Consider the following 18,925-nt stretch of genomic DNA (forward strand, 5'->3'; position numbering starts at 1 on the left):
GTTTCAAGAAACTGATGCAAAGGAATTTTATATTTTTCTAGGGGAGGAAATTTAAAAGTTTACTGCAAATTTCAACATTTTGCATTATATGTTAATAGAATTCTTTAAAAGTTGTTTTGATCATTATAGTTCATTAAAAAAATATCATTCTGTAATCAGATAATTCATTATAAAACTTACAGACACTGTTTACACATAACAATTTTTAAGTGCTGAATTTAAATTTGAGAGCATGAATGTTTGGGTACTTAATATAGTTAGTTTTAACAATAAAATGTTTATTATTAATTAATTACTATTAACTATGCAATAACAATTATACCAATTAATATAACTGCACATATACAAATAAAATTTTATTATTAATTACTAGGGAATGTTGATTAAAGATCAGGTAATACATATCTATTATTATAATTAATTTAACTGTTTGTTGTGGGGTAGTAGTAGTAGTAGTAGTAGTAGTAGTAGATTTCCTTCATCATCTTAGTTTATTATCAAGCATTATTCTGATCACTAAATACTATGATTAAAAAGTACCAGGTGTTTTATCCTATACGCAAGGTCTTTTAAAAACAAATTATTAAACAAGAGAGCACGTACAAATACTCATACACAAATGAGATAAAAACTGAGGAATAATGGAGTGCACCTACATGTATGCATGCATATGTAAGTGCATGTCTACAAATATACTTTTCTTACATATATATCTTCAATACATTTATATTGTTTGTTCAATTTTACCCCATTGAAACATAGGTAAAAAACCAACTCATTAATTGTAGAGCACTTTTTAGTAATAAAGAAGCATTGCAAATATTTGTTATTGTAAAACAAATTACAGGAAGTTCCTGATTTATTAAGTAATGACTTACAGGGATCAAAAGTGCAAACATGGTTTTTTATTCATGTTTTTTAATACGAGCATCAGCAATTATCACTTTCAAATAGAATAGGTTGTGGCTACAGTCTACGCCTTTGTTTTATCCTATTGAAGAACTTCTGCATGAATAATTCCTGCATTTGTATCAGTCTTATGCAAAAAAAAAAATTATTTTTAATAAACAAGTTTTAAAATAAACTTGTCATATGACATGAAAAGTACTGTCAAAATTTAAAAAAAATCAATCTAATTATAAATTTTATTTTTTTACTTTCACTGACTCTGCCTTTAATAAATTTTTGTTTTTTATTCAGGAGTGTTATGCTGAAGCGTAAACATGTTTATAATTTGGTTCTTTCATTTCTTTCTTCTGGTTGTTAAATTATTTTACCATATTAATCAATGTTTTTTCAATAGATTGTATTAATGTGCTATATGAGATAATTCCTATTTATATTTGTATGTCCTGTTTAATTAATTAAACATTATAATCTACTCATTATTAAATTTTATTAAATAATTCTTAAACAAGTTTTTTTTATCTGTGACATTCTCAGTAAACATAAAAGTGAGCATTTACTAAATACACATTTCAACTTATGAATAATATAATTTATGAACATTCCACAAGAATGGATTAAGATTTCAAGTAGAGCTCTTTTTGTACATGCAGCTTAAATTTATACAGACAATATTATATTTTGAAAACAGTGCACAAGTATATATTACATAGATTTTTAAGCATTGTTTTATTATTTTCATGCTGTATTAATTGCTACATATAGTGAAAAAAGTCCTTTGCTTAACAATTTAATATATATACAATTTAAATATAATATATATATATATTACAATCATTTCTACTGTACTTTACAACATTTTATAATTTTATATTTATATTAAAAATAAAAAAATATGCACTCACAGTAAAAATAAAAAATATAATGCTGTGTAAATTTTTAATGAATAAGTAAATACAAACAAGATTTTCTAAATTTATTATTGTTGGAAATTTTTTTATTTTAAATCCATGAAAATTCATTGTATCCACATATTAACATGTAATTGTAAATGTATGGTAATTATACTTTTGACAATCAATAATAATGGCCGACTTACTGAACTGGCATGAAATGTAGGAAATTTAAAACAAAAACACTAAAGTCTCAACATTTACCAATGATAACTCAACTGAGACTCAGTGAAGAGTGTGCAGACTATAATTTAATTACAATGATTGGCTAGTAGTAAAAGTATCAGTTCTACATTATCATAATGTATCAGCTCTACATTGGTTAGTAATAAAACTAATAACCAATGTAGAGGAGTAATATACTTATAAAAAGACTTACTCCCAGGTTATTGGGAAAATTATAACTATCTCTAAATTCTTAATAAAAGTACCAAGATTGATTGAAAAATTACTAAAAAGCATTAATAGAAGGTTTCAATTATCTGACGAAAGTGTAATTAGGAAATTACCACCAAAAGTAAAACAAATTTATGAACTTAGCAAAATTCTTTTACAAAACATATGGTCAATAATGAAGTATTATTCCAAAATGCATCTTTACCATATGGTGCTATATTCCATTATTGAGATATATAAATCTGCTTAGTTTTAATAAAAGCGTTATAAATAGAGTATTTTACTTTTTTTTAAACAATTATTGGTATCAATTTTTTTCATAGACAGATTGAAATTGTTTTTATTTTCCTCTTGAAGGCTAACTATTTTCTTCTGGATCAGGTATAGATTCAGACCAGAAAAATTAATTTGCATTTTAGACATGCTGATATTTTTTGTGTATTTTTTTTAATATTATATAAGAATTATTGACAAATTTTTTTTTGTTCATGTGGCCACAGTAGGGTGATGGATAAGTGTCCACTAATTTTAATTTATATAATAAAAACATGGAAAAATCAAATTTGACTGCTGAGGTATAAGCACAAGCTTTTGATGTTTCACTGCTAGAAACGATTTTTTCTTTTCTTAGACTGTTCAAAAATGCAAAATAATCTTCATCATTCTTATTAAAGCTCTCCTCTTTTCTCATTTTTCAAAAACCTCATATTCTGATTAAATATATATTTTTCCTTCAAAATGCTGATAAAAATAAAAACTAAAATCAATCATTTAAGTTCGGTGAGTAGTAGTTGTTTCTATAAACTAAATTTTTAAATATTTTGGGTAATTAGTTACATAAAATTGTATCTCAGTAAACTTTTTAAAATTAGTCTATTCTTAATAATGAATTTCAGTATATTTAGTCACTGAAAACGGTAGTAAAATTTCCAAAATTGATATGAATCCATCTTTTAAAAAAAAATATAGTAAGAATTTCTTTTATAAATCAATAATCACAAAGTAAATAATTTAAAATTATCTAAAATAATTATAATTGAAATTAAAATAATTATCTAAAATAAAAAAGTTGAAAATGGAAATTAAAATCATAAGATTTAAAGTTAACTCTTTGTTTGCTGTGACATTTCAGTTATAAAGGATATCATAATTTTTACAGCTGCTTTTTCTTAACAGTTACTTTTGTTTAAAGATAAAAAATATTACCGATTCTCTCCTTTGCGTGGTTCATAGGATAAACTTTTATGAACAGATATTTTTATTTAAAATAAAACTTGAATATCAATTAAAAACAATATCAACCAGTCGTATTTTATTACAAAAACCACCAACTGATCCTGTTAAACAAATAACATTCATGAAGATGTCTGACATTCATGGCAGTAAACTATCATTGGAAATTTTTGGAAGCATTTTTCCTTACATGTCTCACTTCTGCATTATAGATGTTAAATATTGTCTGTATTGTAAAATTTACAAAATTTGAAGTAATGTGATGTATATCGCAAAAACCACTGAAAAAATTAATTCCAGATGGATATCAGAGTAATGTTTGGTAATAATTTTCATGTTTAACTAGCTTTGTTAATTACCATAGTTTATTAATAATTCGTAAACATAGAAAATATATAACACAAACTAGATGCATATCACTTTGATTTAATATTTGCTAATTTAATATTTATGTTATTGTTATAACTGTTGTGCTACTGTGTTATGATAAATATTTTTGTAATTCATTTTTATTGCTAGTTTTAATGTTTTATTTTTTATTAATTGTTTGTTGTTATTAGCAAAAACATACTGTTTTTATTTTTGTGGTGTGGCTGCCATACAGTAGCTGCATGAAATTGTTGTAAGAATATACGTATATATATATCTACATGTATTACTGCATTTCATCATGTATCATTACTGTCATATTATCATAATCATTGTCACTATCTCTGCCTCTACAAATTTTATATATCATTTACTGCTTGTCGCTATGAAATTAGATTTGGGAAAATGTAAATAACTTTTCAGCTTATAATAATGCCCATCTATTAAAAAAATTAAGAAAATTAATAATAAAAAAATAAACAATATTACAGATAAATTTTGATTTATAAATTGAGTGCTTACATTTCATTGGTATCATCATATTTTTTTAAAATCATTACAGTACAGTAACTATTAAAAAGAATTTGAATTTTTTAGATTTGAATTAGTTTTCCTGGCTTGTATATACACTTACAGTTGCTGATCACCCACACTTTGTTTTAATTGGTATAAATGTATAACAAATACTTTATCCAAATATTTATTTTAACAACTGCATGTTTAATAATTTACTTTTTTATTTTATTTTTATCACTCAAATATAAATAATGCAGTAAAACTTAAGATTATTTTATGGATTGCAAAAAACTAGATTCAGCTTTTTTTTAAATTTGTGATGCATTTCTTTAACCTAATTTAAAGCAAAAAATATTGACAATCTACACTGGATCATCAATCATTTGAACAAGTGATTATTTACATTAGACAATATCAGTGCTATTAATAAATGAAAAAAAAAAAGAAATTAGCTATAGACAATGTTTATTCACAATTTTGTAAATAACAAATGTGCAATCGCGTAATCAGAATTTATTGCAACAAAATTTTACATTCAATTTCTCACATTTAAAAAAACTTCAGTCATCACATTTACCTGCAGATTCAGAGAAAAAAATAAATTGCAGTGTTTGTTATTATCACATAAAGACTAAGTAAAAAAAGTACATTATTCTTTAATTTATTTTTTTTGTAAAATTTTTTTTTAAAAATCAAAAAAAATCACTCCTAACGAACAAATCACTTAGTATGTCAAAAAATTATTTCAGCTATAATTACTTTACACTTTTTTCTTACAGCAACTGTTCATATCATAAAAGTTATAGGCAATAAATGGATTTAAATTTATACAATCAATATTTCTTTTGTTTTATGTGATTATAAAAAGAATAATTATTTATAATAAGTATGTATATATAATTAGTCTATTGCAGATTAAACTGTTGCTAATAATTATTGTAATAGTTTTACTATTATAAATGCTTTTTATGGATGGTTATTTTTGATAAATACTATTTCACTTGAATATATGTTAATGATTACAATATTAAATGTGTTAAAAGAACACTCAAACTGACTCAAACATATGTTTGAGTCAATTTTTTTTTACATTCAATTAATTTTTAATAACTAGAGTAAATAATACTATATTTATAACTTTTTAAGTTTTAATTATTCATACATTTACTACATGTAAAATTAAAAGTAAAAAAAAAATATTTACCAAACTTAAAAGTGTGCTTATAAATCACTAACTTTTAAGTAGAGGTGAACTGCTGATTGTACCATATATTTAAAAAAAGATGTATCAGTTTATTTTATTGAATTCTGAAAAAAAGAATAACATTAAAATTAATTATTATTAATAAGTTAGATAACGGTGTCACTTATATAAAAATTTATTAATAGATTTAACTGACTCTCCTTAACAACTAAATGAATAATTGGCACACATAACTACTAGGAATATGGGAAAACAAGTTTCTAGTAAGATATCTCTTACAGAATAATCAAAACATATAAAACACAGATAAAATAATCCAAATGCAATTACATAAAACCACTTTTAATCTATTGTTTGTTTCATATCAACTTAATGGGTGTGAACTTTACTCCAACTGAGTGTGCAGACAAATGTCATCATACATGACATTTCTATTCAATAAATATAAGAAAATGTTTAAAAGATAATCAACTTTCTTATATTACCTTCTTTGTTTTTTGTCAATTTTCAAAAACATTATTTATTTATAATCTTTGTATGAAGCTACATTTGTAGCATTTAAAAATTTCAATTTTAATATTAAAAATAATGTACAGTCAATACTATGTAGTAATAATATGTACTAATTATTATTACATAATTAATATGTTAAATTAAAAAAAAAATAATAAAATTTTAGAGAGAAATACATTACATATTTATTATGCGATCTAAATATTATACCTAAATACACAGAATAATTTATGTTCCAGTAATAAAATAAAATAATTCATAATACTACCTACCAACAATAAGATTAGATTGTTGTTCAGCAAAGTAGCTGTGTTTCTTAACCTAATAATATTAATAAACTTAAAGATAACATGTATTTTAGTTAATTAAAACTAAATTAAATCTTCCCTCTATTCATTCTAGTCTAGTGCCTATTGACTCATCTTTAAAATAAATTTTCCAACTCTTCTCTAGTTGTGTGCATTATCTATCTGTAACATCTTTTCTATTATATTATTCTATAATCCAGATATGAATTTTTAAAAACCTTCTTTAAAAATGGATAAATGACTTAAATATTGTAAAACACTCGGGGCTAAACACTTACAATAAACATTGCATAAATATTAGATATCATTTCCTCAGAAATGATATATCACTTACCATACATAGTATGATAAAGTTAAACTATTATACACAAACTACATAAATTAAAAATTTAACTGCATGGTACAACATTACTGTTAGTGTTCGAAGTTGTGAAATGTTTCATTATAAGATGAACAATTTAGGAACGAATATGGTAGACAATCTACATTTAATAGTAAAATAAGCAGAATTCAGCTAGAGATGAATAGTATCCACAGTCTAACGCTCAAAGATAAACTGAAATGAAAAATAGAATAAAAAATATAACACTATGGTGCCATCAGTAGTTTAATAAAAGACTTCTATATTCCTTTGACACAGAGTAAGACTAATTATTTAATTATGCTATTTGCCTATAACTTATTAATAGAACTGTTGTACTTTATTGCATAATTACATTAATGATATATTATTTTATAATTGTTTTGTGTATAATTCTACACATATGCATAAATAAATATACATATATTAATAACTAAAACTGTCCGTATTCATCTGCATCAACAGTCATTCATTTGTATTATATGTTCATAAAATTTAATACATATGTCATTCATTTGCGTGTGTATATATATATATATATATATACATATATATATATATATATATATATACATATATATATATATACATATATATATATATATACATACATACATAATGGATTAAAACAATGAAAACACAATGTAAATAAGTACACTGTATTTTAGCAGCACCTGCACTAAAATGTCATGCATCTTTTAATCTGTCATTTTTAAACTGCAATTGATTGCATTATGACAGAAATGCATTTAATATTGCAACAATAATAATATGGATCAACATTTATTTAATGCTTTGCACTTATATTTTAAACAGCGAAAAGACATTGAATATCAAACATAACAGAATAAATAATTTTTTTTCAATTCTTCAGTGTTTTCTGCAGGTATTAGATATTAAAAGTCAACAACATGTAAATACCTACCAGAAGGCAACCCAGCACTGCTTAGATTCAGTTATCTACAGGAAATGATTCATTAAATGTTTAATGGTTTCATTGTAGCCATTTTATGGATATTTTGTATCCGATTACTTTTTGGATTTTGCTATTGTAGATAATGAGGAACAGGTAGAGGAAATATCAGCCTATAACAGGATAGATTACCTTGCTCAGGACCCAAATAATTAAAATTGATTTATGAATTGCCACAAAGAATTGTAAACATTAGTAATAGTATAAAGCAGTACGATTATTTTTCTGAATGTATTTTACATTTTTTTTAATGAAATAATTCTGTTAATTTACTGCTTTTATATCTACTTACTTTACTTTATGTTTTCTATTTACGTACTTTTTATATTTAATTTGAAAATTCAAAATCTAAAAGCATTTTAATAAGTTCAAATTTTGTTTTTAATTTTTACTTCATTCAGTTAAAATAAAAATGTAGCCATTCAGTACTTTTTATCATTATCTATCATGAATGTTAAGAGATAGCTGTAATAATTTGGTGAACAAAATAATAAATGGATTTGATTGACAAGTGAAACATGAAGTGGTCTTTTCAAATTACTATTTTATATAATAGAAAAATGAATACATAAGAAAATATAATCTCAGAAACTCAATTCATTTTTAAAAAATCCCGAACCACATAAATACATATTTTATGTCATGTTTACTTAAATTTCATTAAAATTAAATATAATGTCTTTTCACTGTTTTTATATGGAATGATAACAGCAAAAAAAAAAAAAAATGATGGCTTTGGAAATGGCATCATGTGTTATGAATGAAATAACAATATTTAAGAACCACTGCATGAAAAGCTCACAATTAATTAGTATGAATAAACAGAAGTAGTAATTGCACGGTGTTTTGTGTTTCAGTAAATTAAGTTTCCGTTATTCCCTGTATAAATAAATATTTGTTGTTGTGAATAATAAAAAATAACAAATAGCGCAAACTTAAAACAAAAATTAATAAAATTATTACAATAAAAAAAACAAAATTGAGGGAAAAGTTAATTCTACTTAGAGTATATAGTAATTACAATGAAATATTGAGATAATTCTCAAGGTAACTAATTTCAGCTACATTATTTTTATTAGTAAAATAACTGATTACACTAAAGTACCCCTAACGTAAAATGGATAAAATATATAGAATACAGTGTGTTATATTAACATTCAATAAGGAAAAATAAATTTTGGATGGTAGTATAATAAATTAAGCATTAATTTATTTATCACAATGATGATTTGATTAAAAAAGTCATTAAACAGAATAAATAAGCAACTATATAGAAGTTAATGTGGTGTTAAGAGTTAGTATCTTCTCATGCAAGAGGCTGACAATTTGAGGCCTGCCAGACTAGTTTTACTGATTCTACATTACTACTTTCCAGCCACCTACCACCAACTCAACAACCTCTGTTGTTGGGTTCATATTAACAATACATTCTGGCTAGGCAATCAAAGGATGTAAGAAGTTAAAGGTGCTCTCATAATGCAAACAAGAAATACATTAGCCTACAAACTCTTAACACAAAGTTATACTAAATACCCAGATTTCAATTACATATAATTCAGTCAGTCATATCAGGAACCAAAGTTATTTCTTTTTTAACTTTTTCAGAAATTTTTTAAGATAAATCATTGAATTAATTCATACAATAATAAATATTTTAGATCATGTATCTATCTAGCTGTCCCACTTCTTAAGGAAGTCCTAGATTTTGACTTTTGGTCTCAATTTCATAAACATTTGTCACATTCGCTGAATTATTTTGGGCTACCTCTCAATCTGAGTGTAATGAACAAAAGAGTTATAAAACAAGATACATTTTAGACAATAGAACAAGAAAACATAACAGCAGTACTATTATGAAAATGTGCTTTTAAGCAACATTATAGGACTGAATAGATTATAACATTTGTTAATATTTTGACACAATTTTTATGTTATTGTATTACATACACAATTGTTCTTATGAAAAAATTTTCCTTTTTTACCCCCTCCCCTAGAGCTGGCTGCTTTCTGTCCAGAATTCAGAGATAAAAGTCTGAACAATTTGGAACAGAGAAGATGTAAAAACTTAAAACTTATTGATATATGTAACAGCAATTAATTCAATAATGTAACAGATATGGATCTGAGAAGGAACTCTGGGTATGTTCCCTGTGACAATCAAGAAATCTTATAAAAAATTACTAACACAAGCAAAATCTTGAAAATTTAATTATCATCAATGCAGGATGAAAATATACTGGAAAGCTTTAATTACTGTAGGAAATTAAAATATTTTATTTAAAACAGACTTTTAATGAAAATTATTGAGTATACGAACTAAAAACTGAAAATTAAATTTTTTTAGAATAATCAGCCTAGAGAAATAGAAGTTAAAAATTCATCATTATTATTTTTGTAAAGAAACATTTTTAAGATGAATACCTATATCCATTAGATAAAGGTCATCAGTCACTAAATACCAACAGTTTGTAACTCATACCAGGGGAAACTGTGCTAAGCATTATACATCTTAAAGTGATCTATGGAACCAATCACCGACACAAATTTAGCCTTTGTCATTTTATTCATATTTCAAACTATTTTCTTGAATGCTAATTTTTGAGATGTTTCAATTTCACAGAAACTATCAGGTTGAAAGACAACTGGTTTATTGTTATGCTCAGATTTCTTTACATCTTTTAATAGAAAGCTAATAGAGGGTGTTAACTTTCCTTCATTCTGGGTAATAGACTAACAAGATAAAAAAATTAATTTTAACTTCGTAAATGTTAATAATTTAACAAACTTATGTATGACACACTGTTATTTTAACTTTTTTAAATTCAAGATGCACGTGTCGGAGAAATTTTTCACAGTTCAGTTAATAATTCTAAATTAGAACCCATAAAATAAAAAATGCTATTTGTAAATTTATACTGGCTTATAAATTAATTTCTAAACAAATGATCGAGTAGTAAACCAAACAATTTTAAATAATTGTTAAAGAATTAAAGGAATCTTTATGTTTATCTATTATGAATTTATTTTTAAAAAAAGGAAATAATTTATGTTTAAATCATAGATGGGAATAACGGAACTGAATATATTACAGCAAAACTTTAATTCCGACAGAAAATTAAATAAAATTGATCTTAAAAAAATCACATTGAACTCAATGAATTTTTTTATAACTGTTTGACACCAACAAATGAATTTTTAACTGAAAAAAGTTCATAAACTGAATGTCATGTTCATATGTACTAGCTCATTTATCTTTATTAATTTCCATCTTTTATTAATAAATGATTTATGCTATATTTGTTAAATATTAATATAAAAGTGTTCAAGAGATTAAGAGTATTAAAAAATAATATATTTATAATTACAAATTTTAAAATATGTTTATGATTAAATGTTTATTTTTCTCAAATCAAAGTCTTATTTAGTGACTATAGCCATTACGTTTCAATAATACAAGTCTTAGTATTTAAATTTATTTCTTTTATAAAATGATTTTAAAATTTTTTCAAAATTGAAGAACATTTATTTACTAAGCTCTATATATAATTATTTAAGAACATTTATGCACTGAGCTCTATTTTGTCTTATTGCGTTGATAAATAACTAAAATTAATTGTTGAAAATTTAGTAATATCAGTGTTCAATAGTTAAAAGATTAATAAATTTTATTGCTATTTAATGTACAATGTAATAGATATTTCAACTATCAATTTTTGAAGAACAACAAATTCAACAAAGAACAAAATGATTGAATATATAGTATTTAAACTCAGGTCGTCATGCTTTTACTTGCCTTTATGGTCATTTTTAATGACTTGAAGTGAGTACTTGGTTCAGTTTGCTGTTTTTAAAAGTTGGTAGTTTTAAATAATTTTTACTGGTAATTGTCATGGACTGTAACGTGGGAATTTATATTTCAAATCACAATATTATATAACTGAACATGGACTTAAACAAAATTTTTCTTTCTGACTGATATTCATCACTTATAATTAATTAATTAGCTTTTTATAACGCATGTTAAAAATTGATTTAATTAACCAAAATATGACTGGAACAAGAAAAGTTTTGCTGTATGAATTGAATATCAAATGTGTCATACCTTCCTGGAGTTTTCCTGATTGTACAATACCAATAAAAAATGCACTGTGATGAAATAAGAATCGCAACACTCTTTTATCATCTTAACACTTCTGCCATCAGCATTATTTACTAATGTGACAGTCGTGTTAAGAGGATCACACTTGTGGCCCGTTACTGATTTCCAGGAAAAATATCTTCCTTGGAATAGAGCTTTCATCATAGCACATATGGATTACCATCATCACACACATTATGTTAACTGTCACTTGCAACACTCTTATTACAGATTTACTAATAATAACCTTTGTGTGTGTATATATAATTACATATTTTATATATACAATGATGCACACGCAAACAAAAACACAATGATGTACGATAATTATAATGCATTCTAATCACATAATAAATTATAAGAGCTTTTGATCACAAATTTTTCAATTATTTCAGAATTTGTGTAATAATAATTATGATGTTATATACCAATGTTGAAATAATGTTTTATAATAATTAAATTAAAACATTAATGCTTTTTATTTATAGAAAATTCCTTTTGATGCAATCAATTGGATTCAAAGGTATTCTAAAAAATTTACTTATGTAATATGTGTATACTGCTAATTATTATTCTAAGCTGCAATAAGTTACATTAACTATTTAAATAATATATACAAAATACATTAATTTATAGTACAAATTTTATAAGTTATTCATAAATAAGTTAATTAAAATATTATTTATCTATTTTTGGCTCATGGAATAATATGATTACTAGATTGATGTTGCTTAATTGCAGTAGTTATTTTTAAATTAAATATTAACAATAAAAGATTTTCTAAAAATGCATTATTAAAATAAAATAACAAATGAAACATTAACCTGATGTAGTAGAACCCCATTTGTACAGACCGAACTTTACTGGAAATTCACAATTGTGTCTTTATAGCAAATTTGTATTATAAAAATGTTGTATAAGTTGTGAATAATGGAGCTAACTGCACTAGTAAATAAAACCATATAAATTTTCTATTAATTAAAATTGCAGTAAAAATAAAATTGAAAAAAACTTAATTTCAAGTGGTTTTTATTTATCCAATATAGGAAAATTTCCATGATTGAGAAAATAAAAGAAAATAAGAAAAAATATTGTACATAATTCTATTTCTAACAAAGAAAGTTGTAGAATCCTGCAAAAATGATTGAATTAACAGCTTTTAGTGACTCATGACACTTTTGTAAGATTTGAGTCTAAAAAATAAAAGGGCAGCCTGCAAGTCTATTTTTGTCCAAGGAACCTGGCTGCACATCACTGGGCTAATTTCATTGAGAATTTATTATCTATTATCTAGGTCCCTAGGTATATCATTAATTATCAGTACAGCTTTAAATGTTTTATTGTTTCAGAACAAACCTGGTTTTAATCTTTCTCAAGAGTTCTGACTAAACTTTAAACAATTAAAGTAAAATTCTCTTATAAAATACAATAGATAGTGTAGCTGAAGAAATTCACCAGATTCTGGATGTTTCTTGATAAAGACTGTTAAATTTCCTTTAGAATTTATAGCGTAATTGTAATATAAATGCAAAAAAAAATTGCTTGCATTTACTTCTGAGTTTTTTACAAGTAATGAAATTTTATTAGATTTATTAAAGGTTATTTGCTGGTAATTATTTAAAATTTTCATGCAGTTTTTATATTATTAACATGGTTTTTACTTACATATTTGAAAGTTTTTCCAAGTAATATTTGACAATTTTTTTTTGTAAATAATAAACTCTATTACTACCATTAGGTTAGGTAATTGTAATCATTAATGTTGATTTTTAAAAAATGTTTTTAACATAAACAAATATTCAAAAACTTAATTTATTTTTAAAAATTCTGATATCTCTGAAATCCCTGCTTATTCCCAGAAGGGGTCAGTATCAAACTACACTTCAATGGGGTTCTACACTATTAGAATTGAAAAATGACGAGTTTTGGGATATTTTTCAGACAATAACAACTTAAAATTTATAAAGAAAACTCAGCTGGTGAACACTCATTCAACACTATATATATACAATGCACTAATGCAGTGTAAATGCACTGCTTGTAAAAAAATGATGAGCGAGATAAAACATGAAGCAATTATTAATTAATTAAATGTAATGAGCCTAAAATGAATGATTTCATTATATCAATAGTATATTAAATTATTAATTTAATTTATATTAGGAAATAATTATATTCAGCAAAATTTACTCACCAATTAATTATTAATTACTTATTATAAAGAATAGCAATAAATAATTTAGTCAAGAGTTAGATTCGTATAGTTTCTGAAATGTTACATTTATCATAAGCTATTTATATAAGTTAAGTAATAATCTATAACTTACGTGAAAAATATTTTTTGTGTAATATATTTGAGTTTTACCACCTACTAATTGTATAATATCTCATTACACCAATTGTTAATGATTAATTAATAATTCTATTACCATTGTCTGCTGCAGACTCTAAATAATATTCATTTATGTGAATTAATTTAAATTGTTCATGAGAATGATATAAAAACGAATAAAATTTACTTGTAATATTATAATAGTATATTATATGAATATATATGAAGTAAACAATAAATTCTTTGTAAAGAAAGTATTTTTAATTTTATTCTACTTTATTTAATTAATTAAGAAAATATTACTTTTACAGTAAATAGTCTTACATCTATATCAGTTATTAATTATTTTAAGGTTATTAGACTTAAGCTAACCTATCAAAATATCAATGGTTAACAACTTAACTTGAAAAAAAAAACAATAAACAAATAAAATACTCTTTTTCTTCTTTTATAGAAAATGTAGATTAAAAAAAAAAAGAAGTTACTTCTATGTAGTATACAGTTAAACCCTGCTTACCTGGTTTAAACAGCACTAAATTCAACTCATATAATCGTAAGAGGAAATAATTGTTAGTTAATATGGATATAAATTTCTGCAATTTATAATAGTTGTTGATGGCTAATGATCATTAATTAGCTGCTAATAAATACTAAAAGAATGCAGTAAAGTTGCACAAAGTGTTGTTTAACTTGACCAGTCTATTTTGTTTAATATACCAATCCATGGAGATTGATCTATTAATTGTTGCTTTAGTCAATGGGATTCTATAATTAATTCACTCTCTGATTTCTATGATTCAATTTCCTGAAATGGCCTAAGTTATGCAGAACCATCAGGCAATAAGGAAAGCAATTTATTGCCTTTAGAACCAATATTTCAAATTTTAATTTATCTATTTATTCTGGTTATCTTTGTATTTGAAAGGAAGTAACTACCACAATCTTATAACTTGTGTATATATACACATACAAATGTATGGCTGAGTTTTTACATTTTTCCATCACCTTTAAATATCCTTCATGACACTAGATGAACCAGGATAAGCCAAGAAATATAATTATTACAAGTGGATGACTGGTTCATTTCATCTAACCATAAACTGGAATTTTCTTTTCTTTCATTTTTACCTAATTATTATTGAATAAAAACAAAAAATAAAATAAAGATAAACAAAAACATATTTACTTAAAATTTGTCTATATTTTATAATGAATATAATAGATGCATGAAATGAAATGGAACATTTATAGAAAGTTTGGAAGGAAAATCTATTATCGATGGTTGTATTTTTGTAATTTGTATAGTTACATAAACAATAAATATCTTTAGCTATTATAGTATTTTTGGCGAGTAATATTTTATCCATTAACATAAAAAAGTAACAAATTTTATGATTTTTTTTAGGCTGTTTTTTTAAATATATTTTTTTACATTAGAAGACAAAAGTATTAGATTATTTCACAAGTTTATGTTATTCCGAGAAACAGTAAAAAATCAACTTACTTAATTTTGATTAAATGAACCTCAGGTCTTCTGAAATGACCAGTAAAAAATTAAATCACTCTAGTTTCAGAACAATCCATTGCTTTAAACAGCAGCACTACGGAAGCATTTTCAAGTTTTCATTTTTTCTTAACAAGGTTGTAGTCCTAATAAGTGATTTTTGTACCTAGAAATAAAACAAATGCTATAGTACTGAACAACATGACATCCATGCTGCAAATGCACCTTTCTGTGATTTTTGTGTACGTCACACCTATTTTTGAAGTTATACTTCTTTTGGTGTTAGGAGAAACTGATCGGAGTGTATTTTCGGCAAGTTAAGGAAGTTTCGCGCGTCGATGTAACACACCATGAAGATTTGCGCAGGTCCAAGTGGATCAATTGCAAGTACATGCGTGTAGTTTCTAATTCAGTCAGTCGTTCAATGCACTTAAATGATTAGCACGTGTTGCAAACGTAACAGATGTTGAGTATAATAAATATATATTTATATACACGGATTTCTGAAGAAAGATATTTTTACCTGTGAAGTTGTTGTTCATATTCATAAAACTTTATTTATATTGCAGCGTATATTTATTTATTTTTTTGTGAAAATTGTGTATCAAGATTTGAGGTTATATTTATGTAAGAATTATTATTTTCGAGTAAAATTATATTTTTTAATGACAGAAGTAGCACACATCAGATAAATTCTTGATTTTGCATAAATAACTTTAAATTTACCAAAAACAAAATTTTTGATAAAATACAGTATTGTAAAATAAAACTGTATCGTATTTTTCACATCATAAACCGATGATAACCCTCGTGCCTATTCAATTGACATCCGAAGAATTAATAGAACTAAACTAATCGAAATATATTCGATGAACTTTGTTTTATATGACAACGAATACTTCAATGCTTTTTAAACTGTATAAAAACCATATAAAATAAATTTAATTTAATTTAAAGTGTTATTTATTCAAACTTTTGTTCATGGTATTTAATGTCGTCTATCGATCGTTTGACTCGGTTCAAATTTGTTTGAATGTGTAAAAAAATTCTTTTTTTATTCACGCCAAAGATGCGTAACTTCTTACTGCGCACAAGGTACACACGAGCTTATTTTACATCATACGTATTCCTGTTCAGTAAATTGGTAATTTTAAATCATGTACTGAGATAGCTTCTACAATTTACAAATTTATTATTTTGTATAAGTGGGCAAGGTAGAATATAAAACAGTTTTTCAAGTTGTTTAAAATGAATATAATAAACATGTATGGTGTACATCCAGTTATTTTTGTACACTAAAACAGATCTATTGTAGCAATTTTCTGTTTTATTAATTAGTCCTTTTACTGCTTTAAACTATGTAAGCCCAGGTAACCCAAACCTGGGGCTACTGCCCCAGGTTTGGGTTACCTGGGTATTGCAAGTATGAAATACTTCATATAATGAGAGCTCCAGAGTAATTATTCAACACCTTCATTAATTTTCTTTTTTTTAAGATTAATCTGAGCTATTTGGAAATTCTGTTGAAAAAAAACAGATGTGTAGGGTTTTATACATTGAAATTTCAAAATCATATATATTAAAATTCTATGAGTTGGTCTAGATAAATGTAAAACATTTAAGAAATAAAAGCAATACAATTTTTTATATTTTAAAAATTATGAGGTGGGATTATGGATAAATATGATTTACTTTAATGCCCTAATTTTTTTAAAATTTGTGGCAAAATAAAACCTTGACATTTTCTGTATGAGACTAAGTCAAAATGATGTAATATTGATATTTAATAAACAGAGGACAAATAACGTAAAAGCATAAACTCGTGCAGCTATGCAACTCACATACAGTGAAATTTCCTAGCAGCAGACACATGTGAGACACTACAGTTGGCAAGAGCATTGAGGATGTTATTTCTTGAATAGGTTACTAAAGAGTTAACATGAAAATTTTTCAATGACAATAATACACAAAGAAATCACACCATATTTAAAATCTACTAAGTGCGACATTTCTAACAGAAATCCAATTTCTGGAGTTACATTATTGCTCCTGTTTTGAAACAAAAATACAGTCAAGAATAGTTATTAACATTAAGTGAGAAAGAATGAACTAAAAAAGAATAATATAAATTAATATAAACTTATATAAGCAAAAAAATGTATAAGCCTATAAGGAGGTCCTAGTTAAGGCAGTAAATTACTGTGATGTATAGATAATCTCTTCTCAGCATCTACCTTTGTTCGTTATGGTTGATCTCTTCTTCTCTTTAATTGGTTTCGAGGGTGCAGGTCTGACTCTACTAGGTTCTCCATACAGAGTATACTGTAATCTAGATTCTGTACATTTTTGGTGTCTGGTGAAGAAGGGCTTGACTGCGATCACTTCCATTCTCATGGTTGCAAAATAAATCAAATGACTGAAGGGCCTGCTAGATAAACAAAAGTCTACTGCCAAAAAGTTCTCAACCCAGCAGCAGAAGGAAAAGATTGAAAATATATTATTCTTTCTAATAATTTGAAGACCTATACATCTAGATGTTTTCTATGAAATAACTTCTTGGGAAACTAGGATGACCTATCAGGAAGACGTATAACAAAAGAGCTTTGTAGCATCAGTACATTGCACTATCAAAAAAAAGCATCAAGTGAAAAAAGTATTAAGTTGCCTTATAGTTCTAGTATAAGTTTTGGCATCATCCAGAACTTCTTTAACAATTTCTCCAAGATACACTAAATTACAAAAAAGATGTACTTTTTCCAAATCTGTTTTCAAGATGAAAATACAAAATGAGTTTGTTTACTTTTTTTTTCAGTTGTAACAAAAAATGAAAAACAGGAGACTTCTCAGATGAGATTGGGTGCTAGAGCTAAGAGAACAATTCACCCAATAATAGATTAGTTTTATTTGGTTATTACTAATACTCTAACTCAGTATTGTACATGTTCTTATTACAGTCAGCATACTTTCCTTTTTTTAATTTTAGTGTCCATGATGTATTGTATTAAAAAATGAATTGCAATACACTGAGTTATAAAACCTTTAACCATCTGAGTTAATTTTTTATCTAAATCAAGATTCTTTAGAGATGTCTGAAGAACAGAGACATCTTTCTTTTCTTCAAATTAAGCTTGACAAACTAAATTAACTGATTTGGAGTGAAAGCTGGTCCAGACTTGGGTAGATCTTTTTTGTAAATTTCACTTCAAAATAAAGTGTATT

The 18,925-nt window shown here is 25.0% G+C and overlaps 1 long non-coding RNA gene across 1 annotated transcript; it reads right to left on the bottom strand.

Annotated features, from left to right (window-relative positions):
- Positions 1-1,376: 1,376 nt before the first annotated feature.
- On the bottom strand, positions 1,377-16,718 carry LOC142323531 (uncharacterized). The gene is made up of 3 exons (XR_012756111.1): positions 15,707-16,718; positions 5,578-5,681; positions 1,377-4,297 (listed from the first exon to the last, which is right to left on the bottom strand). It is a non-coding gene; the product is annotated as an uncharacterized LOC142323531 (long non-coding RNA).
- Between the last annotated feature and the right edge of the window lie 2,207 nt (positions 16,719-18,925).

Source organism: Lycorma delicatula, chromosome 4 (genome assembly GCF_047948215.1).
Source record: "Lycorma delicatula isolate Av1 chromosome 4, ASM4794821v1, whole genome shotgun sequence".
Classification (NCBI taxonomy): Eukaryota; Metazoa; Arthropoda; class Insecta; order Hemiptera; family Fulgoridae; genus Lycorma; species Lycorma delicatula.